The sequence below is a fragment of the Carya illinoinensis genome, chromosome 13 (assembly GCF_018687715.1).
Source record: "Carya illinoinensis cultivar Pawnee chromosome 13, C.illinoinensisPawnee_v1, whole genome shotgun sequence".
NCBI classification, from domain to species: domain Eukaryota; kingdom Viridiplantae; phylum Streptophyta; class Magnoliopsida; order Fagales; family Juglandaceae; genus Carya; species Carya illinoinensis.
The window spans coordinates 31,390,197-31,405,427 of record NC_056764.1 but is presented as its reverse complement, the minus strand read 5'-3'; positions in this window follow the sequence as shown (position 1 = coordinate 31,405,427).

The following is a 15,231-nucleotide window of genomic DNA, read 5'->3' as shown; positions in this document are numbered from 1 at the left end:
TAAATATAATAATCTTCCAAAATCAAATATTCAAAAATCCTTCCAAAGAATGTAAACTCCACACTACTACATATTCTCTAAAATCTCACAAATCTACTTATGCCACATGGCACTTGTCTCACATTTCTCTTTTAATCTTGACGCGTGTCATTTATTTCAACTGTCACAATTATTAAAGTCATCTGAAAAATATAGTAGAGATAAACGGGTGAGTCCACTAACTTAATAAGCAATGAACCTATATATTAGTGGGTACACATGAGCTAGTTATAGAATGCAAAAGAAAAACAAAGTCTCAAAATAGCATAGTTGTATTTCATAAATATTTATTTACAATAATAATATAGACAAATGACATTTGGCATAAATGTAACTAAAACAACATCATAAAAGAATAGATATCATGCTTACCCCCACGACAGGGTTGTGATATTCCCAGCCGCAAATCGGGCAGAAATAGAAATGAAATCTCTCTATTTTAAACTCAATGCACCAAGGGTGCACACATGAAAGATTGTCACAAAAAATAACTATGTCTCTAAAGTGGGTGCACTTAGAAATAGAGATGTGTGTATGAACATAAATCATAGATGCCATAGTTTTATACCAGTGGTAAGGTCAAAAAAGAAGCAGAAATAAAATGTCATGCTAAAGGGTTTTCAGATACAATATCATATCAGAACAAAGTACTGAGCGGATAAATATCATATAATCGTATAAAAATTTTAGACTTCATATTCGCTTTTTGTGCAGTGGAGAACAAAGTACCAAAAATGCTCATGTCTACACAAGTCATGACAAAAATATTTCAATTTCTTGTTCGAATACAAAAAATATTGCAAAAAATAACTGAGGTTGTTTTCATGACAAAAATTATGCAAGTTCTTCACAAAATCAATCTCAGTTAATTTTTAGCCAAAGTCTAGCATAGAAGTACTGCTTACATAAAGTTTTAAAAATCTCTGAATTGCCTCATAACAGTGCCTTGTGAAAATCTATGGACACCTAACATAATTATCACAAACTATATGTTAATAGAATTAAATTAGCACCTTTAAAATAAGACGACACATACGAAATGACTCCATCAATTGATTAGCCCAATCTCCTTGGATATGCTTGAATCTCATTACAACACACGTCACCATTTATATTCATAATCTCGGCACATAAAATTACCAACCTACATTTCCGGCCACAAGAGACATGTATAACCAAATTACCTTTTCAATATTAGTACACCTAAAGCATACAACCCCATAAAAAGCTTTTTCTCTCTCTGTCCAAATATGCTGAACACAGACCTTAACTCAAACCAAGACCGATCTCCAAGATGTCAATTTACACTTGATCAAGCACTAGCATTAACCCAACAACAGCACAATAAACTCCACTCTAACCATGAATACATATATTACAATATTTCATAGACACTCATTGCCTAACATATCAACCCATCTAACTGTGTTCAACCACGACATTAATAGGTTCACACTACAAACACCATTCTACACATTATGAAAAATTCAATTAAATAACAACATGATACCTAGTTTTCCATGCAATAACACCATCTCCCAAACAAAGCTATAAAACCGTCCAAGCTTCAAAAACCAAACCATAATTTTTTATTCTGACCAAATAATGCTCTAGAGCACCACCCCTCCCTCACAAATTTAAGGCACAACACCGACAAAACTCTAAAGCAAAGTTCCAAATCCATAAACTATTTGGCCAACCTAAAATTTACATTCCCAAAACTAACCTTTTGAGCATTAATCTATATAGATTTTCAAGCCTACATTTACCACCAAACCCAATAACCATCATAGCTTAAACAAATCCATAACCCAAAAAACATAATTCTAACAATCTAGAAACCAAAGTGTTGCAAAAATATGGAATTTACCTTGGGTTGAATCAGTCCAAGTAGGCTACGACAGAACAGGGTAGGAGTGGTGAGCAGTGGGGCTCCATGCTGTAAAGTATAACACACCAAATATTTTCCTAGTAGGCTAGGGTTTTCTTGTTGCTCTCTTCGAGGGGGAGCTCCTCCAAAAATGGGGAAATGAGAGATAGAGAGACAGAATTAAGAAAAGGACAGAATTTGCATTTGTCATTCAGCATACCTCAACCAAAGGACACTGAACAACATATATGCTATCATGATTCTAATGAAAACAATAAAACAAACAAGCAGAGGCCACAAAGGCCAAAATACCGAAATAAACCAAAAGGCTAAAAGCCAGTTCAGAAACCAATAATTAACATAACTGGCCCAACGGGAACACATTCCCAGCCTAAAACAAAGCATGATGGTAAATAACAAAATAAATGTTGTAACTAAGACTACTGAGCCCAAGTTGCTTGATTTGGCCCAAGCATCCTCACTTCACTTCAGATTGACTAGTCTTCACCAAGTACACAGTAGAACCCATCAATTCCTCAATCCCTCAATGCTTCTTGCCCTTTTCACTTCAATAGTTCTTGCAAACCCTAGATGTCGTGAGCTTGTTACATCTCCCCTTTAGAACCCCTCGCCCGTAAGGTGGGGAAAATCTTCCCTGAGTTTCAAATACATCTTTCAGGAAGCCTCACTTGTTCCTTGTCCGTGCCAACGCACCAAGAGTTCAACCTTAGCTTTATTTCCCAACTCTATGATGAAGTGCTAAAACTACATGATTAAGTTACTTAAGTGGATAAATTGTTTAACCAAAAATAAATTAAGCAAGTAATTATGAAGTAGATTATGACACTTGAGTAAATTGATAAATTCTGATATTTTTCACTTGAAAATATTTATGATGCAGCTGTTCCACATAAAATTTAATACTCTAAATTTTACTCCTCTCATAACATGGGTAATATGGAAAATACACAGCTAGTGCATCACCCGAAAGGTAAAATGTGTAAACTCACACACGCAGCCTCAAGACACAGCACAGTCTCAAGCAAGGCACACCTAGTACGTTCTGGATGTTTTTGGCTTTTACAGATGGGGTGCAGACTGTAACAGCCCGCTAGAAATTCAATTAAGAAATTTCTATTGACTTTAGGAACCTCGTGAAAACTCTGTAAGTTAGCTTATTGTAATATCCGCTCATTCTTCTTTATGAGCCTCGATCCACGTGTCAAACTTTGGTGTAGGCGCTGAGCCTCATTCTACGTGTCGAGAGTCAGTCTATCTGACGAGCCTCGATCTACGTGTTAAAACTTATTCTACGTACTGTATCTCGATGGCATGTTCTGAAAGTTATTTTGCGGATTTCAAAGTAAGATAAATATTTTAATACTTATGAATATTTTAAATATCTATAGAAAATATCTATAGAAGATATCTATAGAAAATATCTATAGAAGATATTTTCAGTATTATTTGATAAGCTTGTTTTAATGTAGCACAATTATAATATTTTAATGAGTTCTGAAAATATTATAATTGTGGATAATATCTTATATTAAATATTTTAGTTGTTTTAAAATATTAAGAGGTTTAACTTTACGTTGAAAACTCTTATTTAAATTAAATGGTTTTATCCTCTTTGAGTAATTAACAATACTTCACATTTTAAATAATGATGAATAAATATTATTTTATAAACTTTAGTTTATAAAATAATATTCTATCTTAATTTCTCTCAGTATTTTATTTAAGTGTTTTATTTTAAATAAAACACTTACGCGTTTTCAAATCAGTGTTTAAACTCATCGTTAGATCCTTTTGAGGATCCCAAAGCGTAGGACTGAGATTAAATACCCAAGCCTCTTTCTTTTCTTCCTCACTTTTTCTCTTTTTATTTTCTTTCTCTCTCTTTTCTCTCTCCTCCCTTTCCTCTTCATGGCCGACGTACGTGTGTTGGTTTGCTCCTCCATGTCCGTTCGGTTGAAGCTCCAGCCGGCGTCACCTCCAGCCGCCGTGCCTCACCTCCCTCACCGGCGTGTTCCTCCCTCACCGGCGAACACAACCGCACCGGTGGTGAGCTACACCGGTCACCGATTCTCTCTCCTCCTTCCTTCAAAGAAATGGATCTTAATGCTTTTTCCTCCTCTTTGGACCACCATACACGGCCGAAACGGCCACCAAGTACCACCATTGGAACCACCATGTCAAGGGCTTCCTCCCCATGTCCTTCTTTCTCCCTAACTCTCCCTCTTTCTCCGATGGGTCTCCATGGCCTTAGTTTCGGTTGCACGGCCGTGCACCACCGTACACGGCCACCCATGGTGTTTCACCACCACCACTTTGTTCCTCTCATCACCACGAACTTCCCCAAGAAATTCCATGGCCAACGGAGCTATGTAGAGCTCTCACTCTCCCTCACTCTCCAAGGCTGAAACTAGCTTCAAACGGCCGATCCGCCGCCGTGAGCCACCGTATGGCCACCACCTCACCACCACAGCTCCACTACATGTTCATCTACCTTTCCCTAGCTTTCCATGAAGTTCTATGGCTTTCATCCACCTCAAGCAAACACCCACCATTCGGATTCACTGTTCACGGCATGATGCCGCCGTGCTCCGCCACCTTTGACCACCACGAGGCCACCATGATCCTTTCCAAGGCCACGCCTAGCTATTCTCAAGCCTGAACCACCACTTTACGTGGTGGACAGCCACCGTACGCGGTGTTACCGCCACGTACGCTCTTCCGACGCTTAATCATGACGAGCAGCGAATGATGCACGGGTTAGCCCGTCGATGGTATAACCCTCTATCTCTAGTTATTTACGTTTAAAGTAGTTGATTGGTTTGATTTTTGAAATTCTTGGAGATGTTTTAATTTAAGGTAAAAACTTGTGATATAAGTGCTTGGATCTTTTTACAAAAAAGTTTGGTGTTGATTATTAGTTTTTTTCTAAATGGATGTTTTAAGTATGGTTTTGAACTTAGGATTGGAAGATGTTTGTTGCAAAATTTTGGTTTAAGCGTGAGTTTTGAAGTTGGAAGGAATTGCAACAAAAATCAAAAGAAATGACCTATGGATGTTTCAGCCATAGTGTGTTTTTCATATTTGTGTTTTGTTTTAAATTTTTCTAAATTGATATTTGAATTGAGGATAAAATTTACATGAGGCATGTAAATTTTGGTGACTTTTGGAATTAGTATGCAAAATCCTTAAGTTATGGGTAAAACGGTCATTTTCCTACATGCAGAGAGTAAAATAGAAATTTTACTTTTTAAGATAGTATTTTCTATATTTCAATTTATTAGTAATTTAGTGCTAACTTTTAGAATCACTAATTACAGTTCCTCGTGATCGCGCTTAAGGTTTTATAAAAAATGCGGAAATCGAGGTAAGTTAGCTTTTAACTTACTAGCAGTCTATTGTGTATGTGTGCTAAGTAAAGGAACTACAGTGTATGCATGTGTGTTATCATATATGTCATGCCATGCCAAGTTATCACGTAATTGTCTATTATACAGAATTTATTCTGTCATCAATTTTTATCTGTTACATAATATATTTTATTATGTATTACTATACATTACAAGTACGTCATGCTAAGTATGCCATCTATTACATGTATGTCAACTCATGTAATATTCACTGTTGTAAGTATGTCATGTTAAATATGTTGTCTATTATATGTTATGCCATGTTACGAAATATTTCTATCTCAAGTTGGTCATGTATTTCAAGTTATGTTCAAGTCACGTTATGTTACGTCAGGGCTTCAGTCCTTTCGTATTCCAGTCACGTTTCATCTTGATTACTTATGTATGGGGTCACAGCAATTGTGACGCATACACTACGTGAGACACAGCAATTGTGACACGTAAAATACATGGGGCCACAACAATTGTGGAGTATGTATTTAAGCAGTTAAAGAATAAGTTTTCGTATAATACATGGGGCCACAACAACTGTGGAGTATGTATTTACACGTAGAATACATGGGGCCACAACAACTGTGGAGTATGTATTTTTCATGTTAAGTCAAGTTTGTGTAGAATACATGGGGCCACAACAACTGTGGAGTATGTATTTACACGTAGAATACATGGGGCCACAACAACTATGGAGTATGTATTTTTCATGTTAAGTCAAGTTTGTGTAAAATACATGGGGCCACAACAACTGTGGAGTATGTATTTACACGTAGAATACATGGGGCCACAACAACTGTGGAGTATGTATTTTTCATGTTAAGTCAAGTTTGTGTAAAATACATGGGGCCACAACAACTGTAGAGTATGTATTTATACATAGAATACATGCGGCCACAACAACTATGGAGTATGTATTTTTCATGTTAAGTCAAGTTTTAGAACAAGTTCATGATAAGTCAAGTTTCAGATCAAGTTCATGTCAAGTCAAGTTCAGTTCATGTTTCAATTTAAGTTATGTCAATTATGCTATGTTGTATGCCAAGTTATGCTTTAATTACTTATGAATTTGATTATGCATTTATGCTTTTACTGTCATCCATACATCATTAGCCTGTGTGGAAGTTTTTTGTTAACTTGCTAAGATTTGTAATTAAATCTCACTGTGGTAGTCCCAACTACCATTCCCCCCGAATGGTAGATCTTATTACAGGACCTGAAGGAGAATCAGGAGCTGACCAACTAGACACAGTTGACTGAGTGACGATACGACGTCAATGTTAATATAGTAGTTAACGTAAATTACTACTTGTACGATAAAGTTGCATCTCCAGTACTTTTTGGATCATAATCATTTTGGACTAGTTTTATGATCTTAGTTGTTCGATGAGTCGTTATATATATCAAGTATGTTTTAAGCATTTGGGATATTTTCAATTTGGTGCATAGTATTGCTAAAGAAATAATTTATCCGCTGCGAATATTGCATAATGTTAGATGCATGTTAGGAACATTGCATCTTATATGTCATGAACGGGGGCAGGTAACCTTGTGTTACATGTCTCGACGCTCCAAATGTCCGTCCAATCCCAAATGGAATTTGGGGGCGTCACACAGACGGCGTGGGTTGGAGGTTTTTGGCTGGGTCCATATCGCGTGCGAGGGGCTTCCTTTTTGGCTTTACTTGTTTTTGGGTTGGAGACCTCAAGGGGGCAGATCGTGGCCTCAAGGGGGCAGAGCCAATCATGCACGGACAATAGAGAAAACAGACTTGGGCAGCTTCTTCCATTTTTTTTCTTATACCTTTTCGTTCCAGACCTGGGTGGCATTATGCATTTATTTTTCTTTTCATTTTTGTCATTTAGTTCTTAGTTTTTTTCTTTCGTTTTCAGACCTGGAGGCTTTGTCTTTTCCTTTATAATTTTTTTGTTGGGTCGGTTGCAGAACAGAGGGGTGGAAGCTCTCCAGCACTCTAGTTTTCCTTCTTATTTTTTTCGGTTGTTTTTTTTTTTCGTTCTTAGCACTTTTACGTTCCAGACTTTGGTTGATTGTCTTTCATTTACTTGTTTTTAGTTTTAGTTTTCTCGGACGCTGGGGTTCCAGATTTATCCTATTCGGCATCCAGTTTATTTACCGCAGCTTTGATTTTGGCAGCAACTTCTTCGGTTCATTTCTTTTGTTCACTTGTCTCTTATTCATTTTAATTTAGCTTTCAATAGACTCATAAATGCTTAGAGATATTATCCATTTAGAAATGATAGGCTAGATTTTTAACTTGAGATTCAATGAGTAACCTATGACTGTTTTGGGGTGGATTTTCTTCAATGTTATGTGATTTCAATGATTAACTTGTTGGATAATATTTCAGTTTACATCTAGAAATCATTGAAGTTCTCTGTTCTTGGTTTAGATCAGTTATAGATGTAAAGGCACAATTGATACTTGAACGAATAACAAGACTTTGATGACTTTCTTTCACTATTTTATAATTGTTATATAATCTGTCAAGTAGTTTTATTAGGCTAATTAAGAATTGTGGTTCAATCCTATATTATCCAACCATGACTTTTAGGAATGGGATCATGGTTGAGAGAAGATGAAAAAAAGAAGTAAATCCATCACCAAATCAGTGGGTGAAAATTGTATCCCAAGTGTTTGTTTTATTGTTTCTTACAAGTTTAATTTATTTGTTACACACTTTCTCTAAGTCTCTTAGTTTTGGTAATTTTAGAATCATAGATTTACCTTTATTCTCAGTTAACTCGAGCTTGAATTTTCAAAATAATCACTAATCATACTCTTAATTCAGTCTACATTTCCTTGGTAAATAGTCCCTATTTTAGTTCAAGATTTTCTTCTTTTCAAAATTTCTTGTCACCGTAAACGTCAATATTTTATCTTGTGATTATAAAAGGTTTGCTTAATTCCCATTGTCCTTGTGAATTCGATCTTGAGATTTACCCTTGTATTATTTTGACAGTTTCTATGCTTGGAAGACGAAATTATAAGCTGATCACTCCACCACGCGGTGAGCCAAGACCTCATTGGGTTTGGGTCATAGGACCCCTTCTTCATCCACTGGTGGCAAATTGGGGACTACCATAGTGGAAGCCCCCAATTTTTTTGAGAAACGACACGTGAAAAGTTGGATGAATCCATGTAAAGGATGGAAGATCCAAATGATAGGCAACTTTCCCTATCCTTTGTAATATCTAAAATGACCCAAATAATTATGGTGCTAATTTATTGATGCGATGGAGGGCCACCGTGGATTGTCTATAGGGTTGAAGTCTGAGGTATACCCATTCCCCATTGGAAAATTCCCTTTCCTTCCTTCTTAAGTAAGCATACATTTTCATTTGGTCCTGGGCGTTTTGCAAGTTCTGTTGGAATAGTCGAGAAATCTTCCTGATTCTAGAGGTGGTCTTCAACCGTGGCTACTCTAGCCATGCCAGGTTATATTCTAACCAATGGAGAGGGGGCTAACCGTATAGGGCTTTGAAGGGGGACAATTTGGTTGAGAAGTTTGGAGTGGACTTGTACCACCACTCTGCAAGTGGTATCCAAGATACCCAATCCTTTGGTTTGTCCCTAGAGAAGTTCCTAAGGAAATTTTCGAGGATCTTGTTTACAGCCTTTATCTTCCCATCGGTTTGAGGATGATAGGTTGTACTTAGTGCCATCTGGACCCTCTATAGATTAAACAACTCTTGCCAAAAATTGCTAGTGAATGTCTTGTCTTTATTCGAGACTATTCAGAAAGAGAGGCCATGTAACTTTTAGTTTGAGATGAAAGTTAAAAGTTGAATAGAATATTATTTTTTAATATTATTATTGTTTTAGAATTTTAAAATTTTGAATTGGGATTTGAAAAAGTTGAATTGTTTATTATATTTTGTGTGGAAATTTGAAAAAATTGTAATGATGAGATGAAATGGAATGAGAATTTTGAATCTCATCTTATTTCCAAACCTATCCTTAAATATGTGTTTGAGGAACAAGTTGGCTTTGTTTTGTGCTGTGTATGGGTGTTTAAGGGGGTTATGTGACTGTAGTTAGTGAGTCTGTCAACAACTACCCACACTCTGTTAAATCCTTTTGAGTTAGGGAGACCTACCACGAAGTTCATGGTGATGTGGGTCCATGGCTGAGTTGGTATGGGAAGGGGCTGTAATAACTCACTTGGGAGGTATTGGAGGACTTAAACCTTTGAGAGAGGTCACAGCCTCTTATAAACTGCTTAACATCACTCTTGAGGCTTGGCCAATAAAAATCTCTTCTTACTCTCTGAATGGTCTTAACAAAACCTGAGTGACCCTCCCTCCCCCTCATTGGGCTGCTATGGTCCAACCCAAGTAGCCGAGCTTTGAACCCAACATTCTAAGGAATGTACAACCTTTGCTTGTATAGCAGCAAATCTGACCTCATAGTGTATTCAGGACCCAATTTACTATCTTTGAAGAGTAAGATTAGAGCTTGTACCTTAGGGTCAATAGTGTAGGCAATCTTAAGGTCTTCCAACTAGTCTACTGTTTGAAATGAGATTAGCATCAAGGTCTCCTCCTCAATCTGGTCCCTCTGAGACAAGGCATCAACAACTCAGTTCTCAGCCCTCTTCTTGTATTCCACCACAAAATCGTAACCCAGCAGTTTAGAAACCCATTTCTATTGCATTGGGGTTCCCGCTCATTGGTCTAGGAGGTGTTTAAGGCTCTGCTGGTTAGTTTTAACCTTAAAGGTCCCACCCAATAAGTAAGGCCTCCATTTAACTACAACCATCACCAATGCAAAGAGCTCATTCTCGTAGGTGATTAGATGTAGGGTTCTCCCCTTGAGAGCTTGGCTGAAATATGCTATGGGTCTCCCTTGTTGCATCAAAAAAGCTTTTATGGCTATATTTGAAGCATCACACTCTATGGTAAAGGGTGCTGTAAAATCTAGTAGCATGAGTCCTGGGGGCAAGAGACGGCTTCCTTCAATTCATGAAAAGCCACTTTTGCTTATTCACTTCATTGGAAATTGCCCTTCTTTAGCATTCTAGTCTGCGACCCTGCAATCCTCCCATAGCCCTTGATGAACCTTCTATAGATAGTACTTGGTCAACCCAAAAAATGCATGTAAGGCTTTGATAGACCTGGGAAGGGGCCAGTCCTTCATGGCTTGTAGTTTTTCAGGATCTGTCCGCACTCCTTGAGCAGAGATTAAGTGCTCCAAATAGGATATCTTCTTAAAACCAAACCTACATTTAGAGATTTTAGCATATAACTTATGCTCTCTTAGTGTTTCAAGAGCCACCTGCTCATGCCTTAAATGGTCAATTTCAGATTTATTGTAAATCAGTATGTCATCAAAGAATAAAAGTATAAACTTCCTCAAATGGGATTTGAACACCTCGTTCATTAGGCTTTGAAAGGTGGAAGGGGCATTAGTTAGCTCGAACGACATAACTAAAAATTCATAGTAACCCTCATGGGTTCTAAAGGCTATTTTGTGTATGTTTGAGGGGTTCACTCTAATTTGGTGGTAATCGTATCAAAGATCTAGCTTAGAAAAAAACCTTAAATCCATGCAACTCACCCATCAACTCTTCCACAATGGGAATGGAGAATTTGTCATTAATTGTGATTGCATTCAGGCCCCAATAGTCTACACACAACTTCCATGACCCATCCGCCTTTCTCACTAACAAAACTAGGGAGGAGTAAGGACTTTGGTTGGGCCTTATAACTCCCGAATGTGACAATTCCTGCACTATTTTTTCGATTTCATTCTTATAAAAATATGGGTAATGGTAAGGCCGCATAGAAATGGCTTTGGTGTCGGGTATGAGCTTGATAGAAGGGTCATGAGTTTGGGTGGGAGGTAGGCCTCTAGGTTCAACAAACACTTTTGGGTATTGTTTGAGTAGGGATTAAATGGTTGTTGGGGTTTGTTCATTTTTTCTCCAGTCTGGACTTTTTCACCCTTCATGACATGTAATATTATTCTCCTCTTCTCTAACCTATTAAACTTGTTTAAAGGGTCTTCCTCTATCAATTTGGTGGCTGCCAGTCCTTGTAATTGCACATTTTTTTCCTTCACAGAAAATTGCATGGTTAATTTATAGAAATCCCGCAAAATAGTTACCAAATCTTGCAACTAATGGATTCCGAGCACCATATCACAGCCTGTCAACACTAGCACTTGCACTTCTACTGTAAAAATGGTTCCTTGAATTTAACACACACCCCTTTGCACATTCCTTCACTTGGGAGCACTTCCCCATTGGATACCTTCACCTTAACTCTTTCCCCTTGATTAATGGGCAATTTAACTTGATTTAGCACCGTTGGGTCCAAAAGGTTATGAGTAGACCTAGTGTCAATAAGAATTGTTACCCATTGAGGTCCAATCTTTCCCATCACACACATGGTCTTTGGGTTTTGGGATCCTATTAAGGCATGGAGAGATATTTCTGGGTCTATTGGCTGATCCAGTTCTATTTTGGAAGTCTTTGGCTCATCACTCTCCCCATTCGGTTCCTAATTAGTTCCTTCATTTTTTGGTTCAAACAAAACCTCTTCTAATTGGTAGAGCTTGGGATTTTGACATTTATACCCTAGTCTCCACTTCGAGTCACAGTAATAACAAAATCCCTTGTCTCTCATTTCCTTCATTTGGGTCAGGTTTATTTTGTGGATCTATAGGTTTAGTTTAGGAAAGGTTTTTGAGGGTTCACTCATGGGTAGGCTAGGTTTTCTTAGTATACTCGGATCAGGTGAGTATACAAGGCCAGATTTGTTATGTTTTCTGGACAAGGTCAGTTTTTCTTCTTGTATTTTAGCCAACCTGTAAGCTATATAGCCAAGTTTGGTGGGTTGAACATTCTCCCACTTAATTTGATCTCATCTTTTAGCCCACTAAAAAAAAAACGTAGTTTGTATTGATATGTTAAGCCCTTCATTCGGTTTGACAAAGATTAGGGTTGAACATTTAACCTGGTCACCGAACCCGACCCGTCAGATTTTAACCGACTCGGAACAAAGTGGATTGGAAACAGGTAATTCCATTTTCTAACCGTTTGATACTGGGTCGGTTCGGGTAATTACCTGTTTGTCGAATTGGCTTCATTAATCGAATAGAAGGAAAAAATTTTTTTTTGACTTGAGAGAAATCAACTAGCATGATTGCAGTTTCTTTTATACGAAATTGGATATAAAAAATTGATAAAAATTGAAAAAGTAGCAAAAAAGGAAAAAAGGTGGACTCTTAGGCTCTTAGCTTTGTCCCGCACTTACTTTTCAATCTTTTCCCTCTTCGATGTCCTGTCTCCCTCTATTTCAAATGTCTCGACAAAGTATGGGTCTTCCATGGTGATGTGCTTCTCTTCCAAAATATCGAGTTGAGTGCCTTCTTTATGTGAAAGTCTTTGATGCCTTTAGCCGAACTAGTCTCATTCGAAGTCAGCAACCCATGATACAGCACAACTATTTCCCTCTGATCACTTTATCATTTTTGAAAAATCCATACCTACAAGTTCCACCGGAGACGATCGAGTCTCTTGGACCCAAAGAGCTTCCGATCTTGAAAATCTCTGGTAACTATGGCTTTCCTTTTATTGATCCGGTAAAAGATCCACTCGAGTCTCAACTATTTTTCGTGGAGAGTGTTCTTTATTCTTTATTAAATTATTTAATGATGCTTGAGGTCGGAATAGCCGCTTCCAACTGAATCAACTTCAGATTCGGTTAGTCGGGTAACGGTGGAAATAAAAAATTCAACTTTTCGGAATTAGATGGTTTCAGGTCGGGTAGGAACACTAGCTCTCGGTTCGGGTCGGATCGGATGAACAGTCCTAACAAAGATTCAAATTGATCTTTGTATTTCCCAACTATCCCATATTGTCTTAAACGAGATAAGGTCTCCACAGAGTCATCATACCCACTTGGGCCAAAGCTGGCCAATAAATCCGTAGAAAGAGCATCCCAATCTCCTATTTGACCTAACTCTTCTAACTCTTGGAACCATGTTAAAGCTTTTCCCTCCATATGGAATGAGACTAACCTCACTTTATGTTGTGCTAGGGTGTTACGAAATGCTAAGAAATGTTGTACCTTGTAGATCCCCCGTTGGATATTCTCCATGGAAAGAGGGAAAATCAAGGCATAGTCCTTGTCTGCACATCACCAGCAGACCTCGAGTTCCCTTTATCCTCGTTGGAATGTAGTCCAGATGTCGACCCTTCAGAACTTTGATTGTGACCCATTCTCTACAACTCGCCAGTCACCACTGTCAATTGTTGTATTACTGTATCAACTTGCCTTTTTAGCACCAGCTTTTCAGTCTCTAAAGTTTCGTATTGAGAATCTGTTGTCTTTTTTAGGGCATTCAGCCCATCTTGTAATTCCTTAAGCCTAGTGCCTTCTGCCATGGTCTGTAAAATTATCACCAAAACGATAGTCTGATACCACTTTTGTAACACATCAGATATTTTCCTAGAAGGTAGGGTTTCTCTTTGCTCTCTTTGAGGGGGAGCTCATCCAAAAATGGGGAAATGAGACAGAGAGAATTAGGAAAAAGACAGAATTTGTATTTATCATTTAGCATACCTCAAGTAAAGGACATTGACTAGCATATATGCTGTTAGGATTCTAATAGAAAAAATAAAACAAATAAGCAGAGGCCACAAAGGCTAAAACATCGAAATAAAGCAAAAGGCTAAAAGCCAGTTCAAAAACCAACAATTAACATAAATGGCCCAGCAGGAACACACTCCCGACCCAGAACAATGCATGATGGAAAATGACAAAATAGATGTTGTAACTAAGACTACTTAGCCCAAGTTGCTTGATCTAGCCCACGCATCCTCACTTCACTTCAGATTGACTAGTCTTCACTAAGTACATGACAGAACCCATCAGTTCCTCAGTCTCTCGATGCTTCTTCCCATTTTCACTTTAACAATTCCTTAAAACCCTAGATGCCGTGAGCTTGTTACATAAAGCCTGTTGGATCACATTGGTTTGAATGGAGGGCATGTGGTTGAGATGCTTGGTGGCAAGATCGGAGCAAAGAGTGAGAATAACAGAGGTAAATATGAAAGACAAAATAGAGAGAATGAGGAGGAGCTTATCGGCCTAGAGGCCACAACGGCAACATGGCTTGTTGTGTCGGCGTCGTGAAGTACGATAAAAGCGTGATGCTGGCAGAAGAGAAAATAGAGAAGGATGACAGATGCTTTCGACATTGCTTCCTAGCACTGTGGAAAGTGGTGCTCATGGCTGGACGGCATGGCCTGGTGAGAGGGAGGTGGAGATGATAGAGATGACAGACGGAATGTGTGTGTGTGTGTGTGTGTGTGTGTGTGAGAGAGAGAGAGAGAGAGAGAGAGAGAGAGAGAGAGAGAGAGAGAGAGAGAGAGAGAGAGAGAGAGAGAGAGAGAGAGAGAGAGAGAGAGAGATGCATGGAGAGGACTGTTGTAATGTTTATAGGTGGCTCTACGGCCATCGTGAACCTGCCTCCTGCTAGTTAATTTTGTGTTTTAATTTTTTTTTTACATATATATTTTAAATTTTTTTAAATATTTTAAAAAAATTACAATATTATTAAAAAAATACTTACTTAATCATTAAATAAAAAAAAACCAGTTGTAGCTCTTAATAGAAGCTACCAACGAAAAGAATAGCATTTTCCAATGTTTATTACTTTGCAAATAATTTTTTAAATAGTTTAAGATTCTTTTATTGTGGATTTGTTGTATATTTTATTATTTTATTGTCGATTTGTATTTTTTCCCTCTTTTACTACTGTCATTATTAAGTGGACGGTGGATGGGAGCAGACAGACCAAGGGTCCGCTCCCGCCCCTCTGTGTGCAGAAAGGGAACAACTGTGTATCATGGGTGTGGGTAGCACCTACTGGGGG